Raw genomic sequence first — 19,517 nt, forward strand, 5'->3', positions numbered from 1 at the left:
AATTAAAACAATTATTAAGATATTGGAATATTTGGACAAATTATATATTCTTTAATAAATTATATAGATATTATGTTGATTATTTTAGTGCCCCTTAGTAAAAATAAGTATTAAAAAACTATTACAATTTTTCCAATAGTCAATTTTACTACTAGATTTATATATGTAGTTTTACTAATATATTTAAATAGTTTTACTACTATATTTAAATAGTTTTGACTATTAAAAATTATTAACTTATAAGTTTATTATTTACATCTTATAGTCCTTAATTTTTGTTTATTATCTTCCAAATGTGTAAGTTAGTTCTTTATATTGAAAAGTATTCTTGATGTCTGTTCACTATAACTTTTAAGACTTTATAACTATTAATATCTATAAGTTATTAATTTTTGAATAATATTTCTTAAATATGTATGTAAGGTTAGTATACTAAATAATTGTTTTCAAGTGCAGAAGTTGATATATTACTTTTAAGGCAAGTACAGTGGCGTATAAATATGTCTCAACCTTTGTAATAGTTTTAATAAATTTAGTTTAGTCAAAAGTGTTTTAACATTAAATTATGCTTTATTGTAAAATTAAAATCTAAAACTAATGAATAAAAAACATTGAAACATGAAAATAATAAATTTAGTAAAGTTGTAGTTAGTAATAAATGATTTTTAATTTATTATATCCTAAAGGTAATCCAGTCATTCTTGAAATAAACGGCTCAACGACCTGCAAACCTCCCCGACTTTCCCTCATAAAAGGTCCTGTCAATTGGGAAAAATTCTCCACCATCTTAGAAGATAACACAAACTTAAAAATCTCTAAAAAACACCAGCGAAATTGAAATAGCGTCCCAAGACTTTGTCAACTCAATAAAAGCAGCGATTTCCAACTCATCTTATACTCCTAATCCAAATAAACCACCAAACTCAAACCAATACGATTTACCTCTCAACATAAAAGCTCTAATTATAGAAAAGCGTCGTGCACGCTCACGTTGGCAACACACTAGACTACCATCTGACAAAAAAAGATACAATCACCTGTCCAATACCATAAAAACAAAAATTCGAATCCACAAATCTGAGTTATTCAAACACAAATACAAATCCTTATGTTCTAAAGATGGATCCTTATGGAGAACCACCAAAAATATTTTAAAAATAAAAGATCAACATTTCCATTTAAAAAAAGCAGATGGTACCTACTATTGTTTGTGAAATCACTTCTTGTTCAACTGTTTCTAAATTTTGTTCGGTATCTGGCACTATAGATTCTTCAACGAAACTATCGTTTTCTAAGTTATCTATATGTGAACTATTCAAATTGCTTTCCATTTTTTTGTGTTGCAACACGTAATCGGAGAGAAACAACATATTATCAAACAAATACCATTTTCTTTTTCTTGATGATGCTCCGTACCCAGATGGCAATTTTTTTTGTTCACGCAGCTGCCTTGAAAATTAATTTCGAAGCGTGGTCCATTTTGCCTTGCATTCATTAGCTGTAATTAATCAACAAATTGGATACTAATTACAATACAAATTTGTATTTATATTTTGTTTTATTTAATTTTTTTAATGTTTTTAGTTATTTGGCAACGGGAGAGCGATTTAAACGTCTTCATTACCAATTTCGCCTAGGTGCTACGACAATAGGATTGATAACTAATGAAGTATGTACTGCTATATGGAAATTATTATCACCCATTTATTTGTCAACGCCTAGAGAAGAAGACTGGATTAAAATTTCAAATGAGTTCGATAAAATTTGGAATTTTCCTAATTGCACAGGAGCAATTGATGGTAAGCACATTGCTATTCAATGTCCACCATGTGCTGGTTCCGAGTATTTTAATTATAAAGGGTTTCACTCAATTGTGCTTCAAGCAGTGGTTGATGCTCACGCAAAATTTATAACAATCGATGTTGGGGATTATGGCCGGTCTCCAGTGACGGTGGAATATTTAAAGAATCTAATTTTGGTAAAATGTTACTACACAATGAATTAAATTTTCCACCACCAAGAAAAATTCATAATGACATAAATGAAGAATATCCTTTTGTGTTTGTTGGGGATGAAGCATACCCTTTATTACCATGCCTGATGAGACCTTTTCCGCGTAGGAACTTAACAAACGAAAAACGTATTTTTAACTATCGACAGTCGTGGGCAAGACGAATAGTAAAATGCGCATTCGGAATTATGGTTAAGAAATTTAAAGTGTTGGAGACAAAATTGTGGTTGGCCCAGAAAAAGCTACCAAGATCGTAAAAGCTATTTGTGTATTACATAACTTAATTATGACGAGAGAGAAACATTGTATTGATATTCAAGAATTTATAAATTCTCAAGAAAAGAATTAAATAATTGAACAAAATATCAGTAGAATTAGATCTTCTAATAAAAGATCTTCCACAGCAGCAATATCACTTCGAAATAAATTTACAGAATATTTTAATTCAAATAAAGGTTCTGTATCCTGGCAAAATAAATACACTGTATAGTAAAATTATTAAATAATAAAGAATTGATCAATTAATAACTATTTTAAGTACCTACTTTATTATTATATTATTATTACTATCGTGATTTATGTAGAGTAGAAAATAAAAAAATATAATAAAATAACATAATATAATAAATGAAATAATAACATAATATTATAATAAAAATATAATGAGCTGGTATTTTTAGAATATCCGATATTTATGTCCATAATTGTTCCTGTATGTTTCTGTTGCTATAATTTTTGTGTTTGTAATCATAAAGAGACTGACGTTCTTGGACTAATGATATTAAATTTTCGATGTTCATTTCATGCTCAATCGACATTTTATAATCCTATTGAATAAAATAATGTGCAATCATAGATATTAAAGAATTCTGCAGTGCAATGTGACACTTATCATTTTTTGAATTTTCACTGCTCGAAAAACTTTATGTGGAAATCCCAGAATAAGGTAAAATAATGCTTATAAATATGCTAACATATTTTGAACTATTATATTATAGTTAAAATATTTAGTTAGTACGAATGTTATAGATATTTATATTTTTTCACAAATTATTACTTAAAAATAAAAACAAAAAATAAAATAAATGTTTTCAATGCAAAATTACATATTTCAGTACTTGTAGATATCGTGTATAATGTATAATATATAATATATAATGTATAATTACCTTTATATTGTAGACAATTTAGCATAAATAAATAATATTTGGCACAATTTTGATATAATTATCCAGTGACTGCTTGACAATGACTAATGCAAATAGCGTACGTTCTATTTCAATAAAACAATATTAGTTATGACTTATGACTAGAGCAAGGACTTTCATGCATTTGCATATTTTTTCTGGTTAACTTTATCGTATGCTTATTAAGTACAAAATACATTTCATAACGTTTATGATGAAATACTCAAAGTTTTTAGTGCATATTTTTGCATATATTTGGACATTTTTTGGTTTAAAGGGCATATTTTTGATTATAAGAGCATATTTTAAGCTTTTAGTGCATATTTTGATGGTTTGTTGAAAATCAAGCGCTTTGGTGAATATTTTTCATGAACTAAGGTCAACAATTGTTATAAACTCATAAAGACGATAAAGATAAACGTTATCTTGAAATAATAATGATGGTCAGTAGGTATTTATTATGTCTATTTTTGTATTTTTAACGAATAGTAGGTACGTGGTATAAACACGATAGTATTAAGTGTCTACAGTCAGTGGGTAGATTAGATTCGCATTAGCTCTAGAGCATTCACCGCGTGTGTATTAAAGTTTCGTGTTTAATTTTCATATAACGTTCGTGTGTTTAATTTTTGTCACTCTATCAATATGCCAAAAGAAAAATCGACAAAAGCTTATCGTTTGCGTAATTTTGTAATCGAGTTTGGTGGATATGTATTTTCAACGGATAATCTTATTTTATTTTGTAAAATCTGTAACGTGAAAGTAGCAAGTGAAAAACGTTTTAGTATCATACAACATCTAAAAACTGACAAACACATCAGAAGTGCAGCACGTTTAGAAAACAATAAAACAAATAATGTGCAACAATTGGTTACAAATCAAAAATCAAAACTATCGGAATTCAATTCAGATTTATGTAAAACTTTGCTATCTGCAAATATACCACTCTATAAACTAAAAAACACGCATTTTAAGAGTTTTTTAGAAAAATATATGTAAAGAGATATACCTGACGAATCGACACTTCGAAAATATTATGTAAACGATTGTTACAACCAGACAATGGATAAAATAAGGGTCACTGTCCAGGATAAAAAATATGGGTGTCAATTGATGAGACTACCGACAGCAATGGAAGGTATGTAACTAATGTAATAATTGGTACACTAGAAATTGATTGTCCTGGAGAAATTATGTTGTTGGCATCTGAGGTGTTGGAAAAAGTTAATTACTCGACAATAGCAAAGTTATTTGATAGATCAATGGCTTTATTATGGCCCAACGGTGTTCAGCATGACGATGTTTTACTTTTTGTTAGCGACGCAGCACCATATATGGTTAAATCGGCATCTGTAATAAAAGTTTTTTACTCTAAAATGGTCCACATTACATGTTTGGCTCATGGTCTTCACAGGGTTGCAGAGGAGGTTCGTAACATGTTTCCAAAAGTAGACAAACTAATTTCAAATGTTAAAAAAACTTTTTTAAAAGCACCATATCGAGTCCAAATTTTTAAAAACGAAGCTCCTGAAGTAATGCTCCCGCCTGAACCTATAATTACTCGTTGGGGGACGTGGTTAGATGCAACAGACTATTATTGTAAACATATACAAAGCATTCGAAATGTTTTTATGAAGTTGGATGACGATTCAGCTTCTATATTAAAAGTAAAAAATATTTTGGATGACCAACAATTAGACGCAAACTTGGTTTGTATTACAGCGAACTTTGGAATTATATCTAAATCGATTACCCAGCTTGAAAAACGTGGATTAAAACTAGTCGATTCAATTAACAATTTAAACAAAATTATAGACGATATGAACATAATTGATACACAATCGAATAGTATAAAATCAGTAGTGGAAAAACTTAAAAAAGTATTAGAAAAAAACAAAGGTTTCAATACGCTTCGTATAATTTCAAATATTTTAAATGGCACTGAATGACTGGTGGAATGGTAAAACCATTGATGAATTAGGAGATTTAAATGCTAGTGAAATGGTTTACTTCAAATATGCACCGATCACGTCAGTGGACGTCGAACGAAGTTTTTCGCAATATAAGAACCCGCTGACAGATAAAAGACGTTCTCTGCTATTTGAAAATATCAAAGAAATGTTAATAATTCAGTGCAATTCTAATTTAGGTATAAGGTAAATATTTGAGAATAATTCATCAATTATTTTAAAATACCTTTTTGGTTTTATTATGTGCAGAATAATAATTAAGAAGAATGGGATCCAACATTCAAAACAGATTCAAAATCAATTTAATAATATAAATCTAGTTAAAACTTATACAGAATAATAATAAAATTAATTTTTTTAAGGGTATATTTTTAATTTTTTGATGCATAAGTGCATATTTTTAAATGCATATTTGATGATTTTTTAGTGCATGGAAGTCCTTGCTCTAGTCATGACTGAAGACAAAAATGTTTTGTTTTGACTATGCTTTATCAGTGTGCGTGTTTTCCATAAAATATAAAGGTTTTATTTTTGATTAGTCATAATAAAGCTACTTTAGTCGCTTTAAAGCAGTTTTGCTTTACCAGTGTGCGGTCACCCTTAGCCTTCTCGGACATTGACAATGCCAACACTTTTGGTAAAAACCTATCTGAAATATTTACTCCTCATCACGATATAACTCCAGAACCAAGTCACTTAAACCAAATTACAAACTTCCTAACTAGCCCACTACCAATTTCACTCCCTACCAAACAAACATCTCCCAACGAAATAAAAAACTTAATACAAAAGTTAAAAATCAAAAAATCACCTGGACATGACCAAATAACAAACAAAATACTACAACATCTTCCTAAAAAATCAATAATTCTTCTCACATACATTTTCAATTCTATGTTGAGAATGTCCTACTTTCCGTTAATCTGGAAACTATCTGTAATCATCCTTATACACAAACCCAACAAACCAAAAAATGAACCCTCCTCATACAGACCAATTAGCCTCTTACCAGTATTAGGGAAATTATTTGAAAAAGTCATGCTTAAACGAATTAGACCCATTCTCAAGTCCCACAAAATTATACCAAATACCCAATTTGGTTTCAGAGAAAACCACTTCACAACCCACCAGATCCACCGAATTGTCGACAAAATAGCCTCGTCGTTTGAGATCAAAAATTTCTGCCCGGGAGTATTCTTAGACGTATCACAAGCGTTCGACTGTATCTGGCACACTGGATTACTATTTAAGCTAAAAATGTTCCTCCCGCTTGGGTGTAATATCAGTTAATAAATTTCTAAACATTAAAAATCAAGAAAGTTTACATGCCAATCCTTGACTTGGCAATCGTTTTTTTTTTTTTTACCTATGGCTGTAAGTCAGTTAAGGATAAAATATATATATACAATTCAAATCATAACTTTTACTGTTTAAGTATAGATTAAAAAATATATTGCAAAAGATTTATAATTTTACATTTGAATTGTAAAAGGGTATGGTATCACAAAAATAATTTAATAATTAATACATTTTTTTTTTTATATAACTACGTATTAAATTTTTAGTACTTTACTACTGTACGCAAATGTAATTTAATGATACCCCTACAATAATAATTTATTAAAACTACGACAATGATCTTGTATATTTTAAGCATTAAAACTTGTCTTAAAAGCAATAGTGACTAGAACCAAACAATAATATTCAGTTTAATAAGCTAACATCCACATTTTTCAAATAATGAACAAAATAAATATATATAGTACTTTTAGAATTTCATTTTTCTATTTTACAATATGATAATTAAGTTGTCATCATTATTGATATAACAAAAATCAAAATGTTATAAATTGCCTTAACACAATTATGATTGTTGAAAATTGATTAATTAAAAATTAATGTTTAATAATAACTTAGGTACATGGTTTAAAATATTTAGTTAGTTAGTAAGTAACTAACTCATTCTTTAGGAAGCATTTTAAACATTACTGCATTATGTTAATTTGATTTAAATCATGAGTTATTGTAAAAGTTTAAGTATTTCATAAAATAGAATTGTTTATTGCACTCCTTATATTATTAAATTATCAAAAAAAAGGGGTGGTTTAATTTCTAATACCTATTATAATAAATAATACAGTATCCTAAATTATGCCACTTAAAAGTTATTGATAAGCAAAAATAAATTTTAAATTATGAAACTGGAGCTTATAATATTATAAAAAATGATTATTAACTTTCAAAAAAGTTGTATACATCTTTAGCTTTGTTTTCTGTATTCTCATTGTTGATAAGTTTATAATTATGGATTGCCGCTACATTGATTCTATGTTTAAGTCTCCAGTTTTGTTTTCCACATTTGCATTGTCTTCATCAACTTCTTTCTTAACAACGTCTGGAGGTTTTATTTTCCATTTGGCTTCTTTTACAATCTTATAATTTTGAGAGTTTTCAGTATCTTTTTCTTGTTTAACATCTGCAGATCCTTCAGTGGGGACATACATAGTCATTTAACATCATATCCATGTCGACAGTGCCTTTGTTGTTATCTTTTTGATTTTCGTCTATGTAAATAGAGTCTGCTTGATGATTATTTTCTTGAGTCTTGGATGGTTCCGGTTTCATAAATTTAGTAGTAACCAGACAAGAATCTTCAGTTTCTCTTTCTTAAAAATAAAATAAAATAATAAAGACATGAAGATTTGTTAAAGAAGTTGAAAGTTAGTAGTTAACTGAGCAATATCATGTATTATTATTGAAAGGTTTGAAGTGTAAAAGTAGTAATGAAAATGTTTACAACTGAATTAAAATATGAATGGCAAAAATATTTATGGTCTTATACTAAATTTATATAATAAAAATGCACATTTTTCCTTATTCTTACCGTTGTTAATGCATTTGCTACTGCTTGAATAAGAATAGGTTTTTCAGGCTCCTTATTGTTCACATGAGCGCGCAGGTGGAATCTAAATTAAAAGTATAAATAATAATTTTTATATAATATTAAATCATGTACATACCAAACACGCCCAAGCTCTTTTGATTGGAATCCAAAAAAGGCACACTTGTATACTTTCATTTTGTTAGCGTTTTCTTGTCAACTTTGAGGTTGTTGTTGTTGTTGCTGTTGTATTTTTAACAATTTTAATGGACTAAGAACTGCAGCAGTAGTTACAGTGGGAGAAACTCTCAGATTACTAGGTACTTTACGCTGACTTTGTTCTAGTAATTCCTCTGCTTTTAAGTGTCTACTGACAATCTAATTAAAAGATAAAATAATTTTTTTTTATAAATGTAGCTTGTTTCTAATTAGGTTCTATCTTTACTTTAACACCCTTAACATCCTGATAAGGAGGCAATATTCCATATTTCTTTTGTATATATGAAAACATTACATTTTTAACAAGTTTCAGATAATTTTCCAACTTGTCCATATGGTTCAAAAGTGCGGTACATTTCTTGCACATGTAATCAGCAGTAGTTACAATAACCACAACTTCATCTCCCATAAACTCGGCAATTTTTTCTGGGTATGGTACATTACTAAATGGTGTAATGCTTGAACACACCTGTGGCACATTCTCTGTTCAATTTTTTATCACAAAGAAAACAGACACTCATCGTTTCTAAAAAATAAGTAATGTAATTTTCTAAGTTATAACTGATTATAGCTAGGCATAATATGCAAATCATGATGAGGAAAAAATGTACATAATTACATAGGTTATTTTATAATTATTAATTTTGGTATTAGGTAAAGAAATAATTAAAAATTAATTTAACAACTTAGGAAATTAGGTAGGTAGGTACTTAATGCAAAACCAATCGTTTTAGATTCTGAGCGGAGTTGATGAATGTTTTGATTTTACAATGATGATTTTTTTTTCCGATTTAATTATGTGTATGTAAATTATATTTATTTATTTATTAAACTGCAGAAACGCTCTGAGTGTACATATGGGCTGCTAGCTCACTGGACGGGTAATCACCTGGGATTTATAGCAATAAATCCTTGCTACACATACAAAACGTGTTCCAACCACAACCGTTTTCTTTCCTCCTACAAATAAAAATAGCTAATGGCCACAGTTGCCAGGAATAACTCGATAAAATTTTTTTTTAAAAAGCGGATAAGTGGATGTTGCTTTGCTGTACAGTTGGGTCAATGTATAATGGATTGTATTAAAAATAAACTTAAGATCATTGTATAAGAAAAACAATTCTGAGCGGAGACGGTTTGTCAGTCTGGATATTTTATTTTGTTATTATATTTTATTATAGCCTATAAGTTGAACTAATATTATAAATTATAACAAAATAACTAGTTGTTATTTTCATTTTTATTTTTATTCGTTTCTATGGTGATAAACAAAGCGTTAGAAATTAAAATGTGAATGTATCATCGACATATAAATATATATATTATTTATTATTAATTATTAATAAACAAACGAATAATATTTATTACTCTTGTGATGAATGTCCAAGTGAAAAATTAAAGTAAGACGACAGTTAGGCGTTGTAAACAAAATAACGACGTGTTAGGTGAATCGCAAGAAACAATTACACGTCGCAGCCGGGTTAAAAAATAAAAGCCAAATACTTGAGCACGCGCGTTCGAACTACCGTGTAATTACGTGAAATAAACAAATGAACGACCATCATTGCGACCACCGTTAAAAGTTAAACGAGTGACGAGACCCGACGGGGAAAACGAACATCGACCGAAAGCAAAACGAGACCAGAGAAACAATAAACACGACCGGCCGACCTACGATCCATGATAAACAAATGATACGATCGACGAACCAGTTTTTATTGCTTTGTGCATTTTGTGGTCTTTGTACGCAACGCGACTTGTAAGATGACGTCCGGTAGTATACCGCGGGTACCGGGCGGAATTGACCGACGACGCGGTGGCGGTGCCGGCGAACGACGGATTTCTAGTGACAAAAACGATCGAACGCGGGACTCACAAAGACACAAACACCGACGACTTGGAGCAATGATTACAACCACCGTTAAAAGTTGAAATGTAAACGAGTGACGACACCTAAGGAAAACCATGGGGAAAACGAACTTCGAACAAACGCTGCGGTCATCGTATTCAATTGCAAACGTTAAAAAACGGTTAGCAAAAAAAAAAAATTAAGCCGAAGAAACAAAAAACTACCCGTTACGATTGATGAAACAGAATAATTGTTGTTACCTACTTTGTAGTTTCAGGTCTTTGTACGCAACGCCAACGCGACAAGGCCACTATAGAAGTTAACCCAGAGTCCATGGTAGACTTATAAGCTAATTAATAGTTCTATGAGTTTACCACATTCATTATAGCTCCGCAACACCGCAAGCTGTAAGTTGGTCACAGGGTACCCACCGTATAACCATTCTTATCATTTTTCAAACAGTCTTCTTATCAAATGTATTTTTTATCATTCGTTTTCAATTACAATATTAATATTGTGAGTTGTGACCATAGATGTTAAAGAATGGATAGGCCATGGCTATTTCAATAAAATAGAGAGTCGTGAGCCGGAATGTGGATGAGAGAAAGACAGATTTTTATCATTGCCTCTCATTCTGGCAGAGGTCTTTTCATAAATTATATTTTGTGATTATTATCATTGCTGAACGCATAGATAATAGATTTTGGAAATTATAAAATATAATAAAAACATAAATATATAATTTAATTGCTGTGACATATGTAGACATTAGAGTTTTCCATGGGCTACGCGAAATAAATGATTTAAATATTAAATTAGGAAAAACAAGGTCAAAATTGACCAAATTGGTACATTTCAGACACGAATGATTTATATTAAGCATTATTACGTATAAATTAATTACAAAACTATAAAGATTTAAAATATACTAAAATATTGTATTAATTGTTCTATTACTATTTATTAATTTATAAATTCACATGCACTAATATTATAATATTGACAAATAAAGTGAAATAAATACAATTATTATGTCCTAATAATTCTGTTATCTATTTGTGTTCATAGATTAAGATATCTCATATCTATGTTTGTGTTAAGACCTTTTTAAACTTAACATATTTTCATGTTCGTTCCCGTGTGATAAGCATAAATGGCCTATCCATTCTTGAATATCCATGGTTGTGACAATTATTGTTATTGTTATTATTATTATTGTTATATTGTTGCTCTGCTAGTTCAAACTTACAATTTTTAACCTTCATTCGTTTAATCGTATTTATTTACTAAAATCATTTACTTTGCTATGTAACTACTACTACTCCAAACAAAAGTTTACTCAATGGATCTGTGATAAACTTTCTGCTTTACTACTGTTAGAAGTACAAAATGACATGATTGAGTGCCCGAGTATGTACCTACTCTAATTATTATTTTCCATTAGAAACTAATTTTTGTCGGATGATACAGTTTTAGTTTACAGATACAAAATATCCATGCAGTCAGAACAATAACTTGATGAATACTGTAATTCGTCATTTGATATTAAATCTCAAGTTCATAAACAGTTCTTAATAGAATAAAAAAAAAAAAACATTGCATTTATAAGTTTATTTTTATTTTTTTCTGTTTATTATTTGTTGATTAACTCTTACTTGAATGCTTCATTTAGTCAATCAAAAACCAACATCTAGTGTTTAGAATACACACCCTCTTAAGAAAAATCCAAAATCCTCCTTAAAAGAAGATCCATGAAAAACTAACATAACTAGTAATCAAAAGTTATATTTATTAAAAATTATTTAATATATTTTTATTCAGTACTTTTCATTTTGAAAAAGTTAAGGCATAATTCTAGTTTAGCTCCCAAGCAATTATTTGAAATTTTTTTTTTTGCAAAATGTGTGTTTTAGCATGCTTTTTTTAATGGTACTTAAAAAAAAGTCACTCAGACATAGTTTTGATGTTATGGCCTTCTAAAGTTAGTGATTCACAAATGACGTTTAATTCATTTTCTCTGTACCAGTATATTCTACTTTATAATAGTGAGTTACTATGCCACTAATTGTTCCTTTGTAAGGACAAAGGATAATATGGATTGCCAAATTAGAACCATGTGTTTTGTATATTTTTATTTTTATTTTCTTTTTTAATGTTATTTAAGATATAATTGTTAATATTATTATTGTTAAAACTGACCTTCAGAACAGGTAACTGTCCTTTTAATAATTTAAAAAGTACATTTTCATATCTTAAAATACATTGGTTATATTTACAGAAAAAAAGAATCCAAATCAAATAACATCAAATATGTCAACATTTATACAGATGAAGGGCTTAATCGACAATATGTGTTTTTTAAAGGTAAAAATGTATCTTTTTTTATATTTTAATATTTATTAAATATTGTATTTTTCGTTAAGGTCGTCACAAATGTAATTGTCAAGCATCTAGACATGGTTTAGTAATTAACTGTTTGGATTGCGGTCGAGCTGTATGCAAATAAGTAGGATCTGGTCCATCTATTATAAGTGGTAATTAATAATTGATATGACAAAATTTGTTTGGAAATAAAATCATTTCTAAATAATATGTGATAGGTATGTTCAAATGATGAGAAAATTTTATTGAACTGCAATAATAATAAATCCAAACAATTGTATAACCAGTTGAACAAACTGTTACGGCAGCAGCAGACAACAAAGTTCTTGAACATCATGATAAGCTACTAGAGTTTGATCATACCAGGTTAGGAACATCTATATAAATAAAGATATTACTACAAATTTTCAAAAACTATATATACTATAATTCGATTTTAGTAAAAATAAATATTTATATTACAGTGCTAGTATATAATAATGAATATAATTTTTTATGCATATGTTGTTCATAAGATAAGAATAAAAATAACAGTTTTTTTGCATACTAACAGGTAAGTCTATGAAAACAATGTTGAAGATGATATCGATGTAATTCTGATGATGAAGAGACACTTTCAATTGTGATCAATGAACATCTTAACAATCCTTTGATATAAATGGATATAAAGGTAATAAATTATAAAACATTTCATTGATGTATATTTTAAAATACATATTATTTCATTTCAGTTCAATGACAATGATATAAAAAAAAAAAATTAAAAGACACTTTTGGTCTTAACAAGCCACTCTTACAGGATATTTAGGAGAGTACAAGATGCTGAGCTAATGTTGATGGCCGATCCAGGTCTTTATTTGAGCATGCATCAGCCATACATCTCTCTTGTTACTAAACATTAAAAGGTAGTTTAAATATCTTCTTGTGATGAGAATATTTATAACTTTATTTTAAAAGAAATAGAAATAACAACTTGAAACTGTAAAAAAATCACTAAACAATATGTGAACTATGTGTATAATTTCTTATTTGATCAAACATAACATTTTACTAATTTTTAAAGATCTTTAGAATTTTACTTTCATAATTTTCATTAATTGGCTATAATAACTTTCACAAAAAATAAAGCTTACTCTCAGGCCTCAAGGTAGGTATTAAAAAATTAAAATCTTTTTTATAATTTATTTTAATATTTCTACACATAAGGCATATACATAATATATACATACATATAATGAAGGGGATCGTATATTTATTATACATTTTAGATTAATAAAGTAATACGCGGTATTAAATTACACATACTTAGGAATGTCCTATTTTAATTTATTATACATGCATGACATTTTTGACAAAATATCTATGCTTTTTGGGAAGTAGATTTTCAATATTTAAGGGCCTTATCATGAAATAATTGCATTACATTTGTATTTATTTTGGGCACAACTATTTTTAAATCAGAAAAAGTGATTCTTAAAAATCAAAGTCTAGAAGCTATAAATTCAACCATTTTTTCAAAATTACAATCAAACTTCAGGAAGTATATTTAATTTACCACCTTAGAGTTTATTCTTAATTAAAATTAAATAAATGTCATCATTTGATTCAGGTGTCGGGCGAATTGATTGGTAAAAGATATTCAATGTGCCATTGCTTCTCAAATTTAGCTACAATAAACATAGATATTTGTACATTTCAATCAGCAATATTTAAATTATGGCTTGAAGAATATCTATCTGAATAAAAATAAGTAAATTGATTTTCTTTTTTAAAAACAAATAATAGGCGTGCTTATTTATAATTTATTACCTGAAACAATTGATTAATAAAAATAAAATTTCCAATGAAAAATTAAAACAAGCAATAAACATCAATAATAACTTTGAATTAACAAAAATTATCCAGATAGTAATAAAGATAAAGATCCTAAATCATGGCGTCAATAACTTATTGTATTTATGTATATTTATTTATTTTGTATAGTATTGATCGTGCTCTATCTCTTAATTTTTTTTAAAAAAATCACTGAATTTTAAAAATTTTAAATTAAATGAATAAATTATTTAAAACAATAAGTCAGTAACACAGCTAATGCATCATTTTCTATCTTCAACCATTTGTAAAAAACTTACATTTTGATAGTATTAGGTTTTAATTTATTATTGGTTAAAATGGTCCTTTCAGTCTTAAGAAGTTATTAATTTTTTTTATTTATAAGTTTTGTTTGACCATGAGTATTACAAAAGTACTCATAATAATTGCAGAAGACAAAGACAATCAGTAAAATGAAAAAAGTATCATACAGATTTAGGTTAGAGTTTAAAACATGTATAAAGATAGATAGAGAAATGTGGTAGACACCTAGATGTACGACGAGTATTCACTTAGGTAGAGAATTGAAACATACTTGTATCTTAAGTCATAATGGTGAGCAATTGTATTAGATTAATGTAAACAATGAAAGTACAATTTAAATTAAACAATAATTGGAAAATTTCAAATCAAAATTTATATTTACGGTGCCCTAACCATATTATGGGATAATTTATAGAAAAAGTACTTCTCTTTGTTCTATCAACTTTCTTCTTAATTTCATTAAATAATGAAATCAAATGTATTAATATATTTGAATATATCTATGTTAGAAAATTTAATAGTAAAATTGTTACTAAAACAATTAGAATAATCCATTCCATTTTTATTGAGGAAAAGTGACACAATGCTAGAAATCGAACACTCGTCTCAGAGATTTAAAAGTAAATAAAAAAAGAAATTAATATTTTGACAAATGTTATTTAGTTTATAAAAAACAATAAAACAAAATTAATAGGCCTTCGTCATTCTTGGATTTCAATTGTCTACCATTTGTTGATTTTCTTCATTAAATTTAGAATGTGTACATTTTATCTACATTTATGATAACATCGTAAATGGAAAATTAAAATAACTAATAGCCTTATTCAAAATTATTTGAAATATATAACACTGATCGAAAAAAAAAGTATTTCGCTGCTTAATAAATAATAAAAAAATGTATCGTGGTTTAGTTTTAATTAATAAACTTCCTTTGAAATTTATCTTTAATTAATTATAATTTATGTTTCTATATTTGAATATTGTTTGTTTACTACAAGTAGGTACTTATAAATAATTCAATTTTGAGATTATTGGTTGACGTATTGTATATTGTTATAAATAATTATATTTTGTATAGGTACACATTTCTATATAAATTATAACTTATAAGAAATATTAATAAAGTGACTAATGAGTAACGATTAACGTTGATATGCGATAACAATCACTAATTGGCAATATACATTATACACATTAAAAAAAATATATTACTTAATATATTATAGTTATACCATATCTGTGGCTTGATATTTATTTTTAATTATTTTTTTCTAAATATGCCTCTGGTTATGGTATTAAATTTAAATATGTTTTATTTGTATATTGCATATATATCTCTCAGATTTTATTGATATTTTCATAATAAAGCAAGTAAACCCATGTAAAATATTACCGGTTTGAAATATTTATAACTCGTTTCATAATATCAATAATTACTATGAGATTCCCTAGATAGTATACTACATTTTCTTAAGCATTTAAACACAAGGAAAAAAGATTTTGAATTTATATAATATCATATAAAGTCATTATTATTATTATTATTATTATTATTTTGTACAGATATGCGATGAAAATTTACATATATTGAATGTGTCAGCTAGGTGACCAGGGTCTACACAAGACGCGCACATTTGGAATAATATTGTTGTACAACAATTCATGACAGATTTGCATGGTTGAGGATTCAATTCATAATTTCTCATAGGTTAGAACCTAACATTATGTAAAAAAATTAGATAAATAATTTTGGTATAGGAATAGTATTATATGTTTGTATAGGAGATTCAGGATATCCACGTGGTTGTTAACACCTTTTTTAAATGCTGAGCCTTAATACTCCTGAGTACAGGTTTAATCAAAACTATCAATGGTTTTGTCATGCAAAGTCATGTATTCAACAATGTATTGGAGTTCTAAATATGCGTTTTCGGTAAGTCCTCTATATATTTTATTTATATTTTTAAATAAATATATTATGTACAATTTTATTTTTAGATATCTTCTCAAACATAGAACTCTAAATTGTTCTCCTAGCAAAGCTTCAAAAATAAAATGCATATGTTGTGTTGCATAACTTATGCATTACGGAAAATATTCCTTTGATAGACGATGGTAATTATGTAATTGAGAATTTAGATTAAGAGGGCGCACTAGTAGACAAAATATGGCATAAAAACACGGTTTCGTAATTCTAGGAATACGGCTTATTGAAGCGTTTTACAGTATAAATACCCATTACAAAAATTGTAGAGTAGAATTTTTTCTAGAGACGTAAAAAGCCCGATTTTTGATATTTTTATTAATTAGTTAAATAATTAATTGATAAAATGTTTAAAAAAACGTGTTAATTTACCATGCAATATTGTACGATTGGAACAAGATATCAAAAATTGGGCTTCTTACGTTTCTACAATTTTTGTAATAGGTATTTATACTGTAAAACGCTTCAATGAGTCGAATTCCTGGATTTACAAGACCATGTTTTTCGGTAAAAAAACGTTTAATTACGCTCGTCATGAGCTGCGCACGTTATAGGCAGCGTATAGTACCGCATCATTGGTCAAAACGGGGTTTCTATCGCAGCCGTGCGCCCGTACAGTTTATAAATAACCCAGATAAGAAAATGATTATTATATTATATTTCGTAACAAATATTATTTAGTTTTGTTCGGTTTTATATTTTGTATTCGTATCCGAATTTTATACTAATAAAAACTAAACTTTTGTTCTTGAAGTAATACGGCTTATTGAAGCGGTTTACAATAAAACTACCTATTATAAAAATTGTAGAGGAGAACTTTTTTAACAATCGTAAGGAATCCGATTTTTGATATCGTATTCTTATCGATTAGTTATTCAACTAATAAATAAAAATATCGAAAATCGGGCTTCTTACGATTGTTAAAAAAATTCTTCTTTACAATTTTTGTGATAGGTAGTTTTGCTGTAAACCGCTTAAATAAGCCGTATTACTGGAATTACGAAACCAGTTTTTTATGCCATATTTTGTCTACTATAGTGCGCTCTCTTCGTATCCGAATTTTATATAAATAAAAACTATTCTTTTGATCTTCAAGTAATACGGCTTATTGAAGCGGTTTACAACAAATCGGGCTTCTTACGATTGTTAGAAAAAATTCTTCTCTACAATTTTTATTATAGGTAGTTTTGCTGTAAACCGCTTCAATAAGCCGTATTACTTGAATTATCCAACTATTTGAGTATGATAAAAAATACTAATTATTACGCCATCGGAATAAATAATAACTAGGTATATAAGAAAAAAATCAAAATTAAATCAAATGTTATTCCATTTAGTGTACATTATAGTATATTGTATACAAATATATAACAATTATTACAAATTAAATTTCATATAATAATTATATTATAACCGTTTGAATAAATTATTATTACAATAATTAAATAACAATTATGATATCGGAATAATTATGTAAGATAAAAACGAAAAAAAAACACAAAATAATTCAAGTGTTATAACTAGAGTTAGGACGTTGAAGACTTAAATAACACACACAAATTCAACTGCTAAAGTAACAATATATCAGACTGTATTACATTTTCAAGCTTTTTTACTCAACAAATAAAATTTTATTGACATTCAAATAAAAAAGATAAAAATTTGGAAACTGAAAATGTCCGGAAACAGTTAAAAACAGATCAATATTTTTTGAAAATATATTGTGTATAGAAAACGCTAATATAAACAACCAGTGAAAATTGCATGTAGGTCATTTGTCTTAGAGTTACACCAAAAACCAAAATCAATTTTGTCAAAAACCGATTTTGCGTAAAAACGACTGGTTTTCCTTCCTTTTTTTTTGTTTTTCTCCGTGCTTATGAATTTCCAACTCATAAATAAATTATATTTAAAAAGATTCTTATGGCTATAAATAGCTCAAAATGTGTCAAATTAAATTGAAAATTTTACCTGTGAACACTTTGAATGTTTTAGTTATTCGTTTCTAAATTACAACAAAATATCAAAAATCGATGAATAAAAATTCGTTAATTATTTCCCGGTAAAAATCCAATATCATGAAAATGTTAAATTCAAACGATCATAAAAATTAATGTTACAATAAACTTTTTTTTTGTTTAAGGAAGACAAATTTTAAAAAAATAAATAAAGGTAAACTTAGGTTTTAGTACCTTTTTGATAATTTATTTTTTATATGTGTTGCATTTATTTTATTTTGTTTGATGTTCAGCAATGTTTTTGGTGTACATTCTGTTAAACTATTTACTATTCGTGTTGGTATAGTGAGAAAAAACATTGATATTGCCCACTTGAATTTATATGATGTATTTCTTCAAATATATATTCAATGGTTGCCTTATAATATTCGATTTAGGTTAATAACCTTAACATGTTGAGCGTCAAGTGCCCAAGTGTACCATTCTTGGCACATGGTTGGTTACCGATTCGAGCTAACCCAAAAAGTAGTGAACATGCCTTATTATTTGCTACGGACCTAAAACTTTATGAAAACGTTTGATACTTTTATTTTAGTTTATTATGTGATTATAAAATGTGATTTTGTATCGGAATTGATGATTTTCAATCGTGTAACAAATATGGTACACGTAGCCCCCTGGGAATGTCAGATCTAAATGTAATTCGATAATTAATTATAATTTCGTTAGTTATGTAATAACGTTGAATAGTAATTATAAATAATACTATTTTTGAGCATTCTCCGAGTGCGGTTTCATTACTGATAATGATTTTGTATTATTAATCGTAAAATATGGTTGTTGGGAAAAAATATTTTTAGACTTGTAAACAAATAATATTGCATTGTTATCTTTCGCTTGATAGTTATTAGTTGTCGTAAACAATCGTTTATAATATTAT

The 19,517-nt window shown here is 27.6% G+C and overlaps 1 long non-coding RNA gene and 2 pseudogenes across 1 annotated transcript; 1 reads left to right on the forward strand and 2 right to left on the reverse strand.

Moving 5' to 3' along the window:
- Positions 1–1,033: 1,033 nt before the first annotated feature.
- Positions 1,034–2,829, reverse strand: LOC132937306 (uncharacterized; annotated as a pseudogene).
- Positions 2,830–7,050: 4,221 nt separating this feature from the next.
- LOC132937317 (uncharacterized) lies at positions 7,051–9,732 on the reverse strand (annotated as a pseudogene).
- Positions 9,733–12,325: 2,593 nt separating this feature from the next.
- Positions 12,326–17,244, forward strand: LOC132936450 (uncharacterized). Its single transcript, XR_009663465.1, has 8 exons — positions 12,326–12,481; positions 12,541–12,651; positions 12,718–12,865; positions 13,053–13,169; positions 13,231–13,404; positions 16,199–16,343; positions 16,418–16,568; positions 16,634–17,244. It is a non-coding gene; the product is annotated as an uncharacterized LOC132936450 (long non-coding RNA).
- Positions 17,245–19,517: the final 2,273 nt, after the last annotated feature.

This window comes from Metopolophium dirhodum, chromosome 1 (assembly GCF_019925205.1).
Source record: "Metopolophium dirhodum isolate CAU chromosome 1, ASM1992520v1, whole genome shotgun sequence".
NCBI lineage: Eukaryota > Metazoa > Arthropoda > Insecta > Hemiptera > Aphididae > Metopolophium > Metopolophium dirhodum.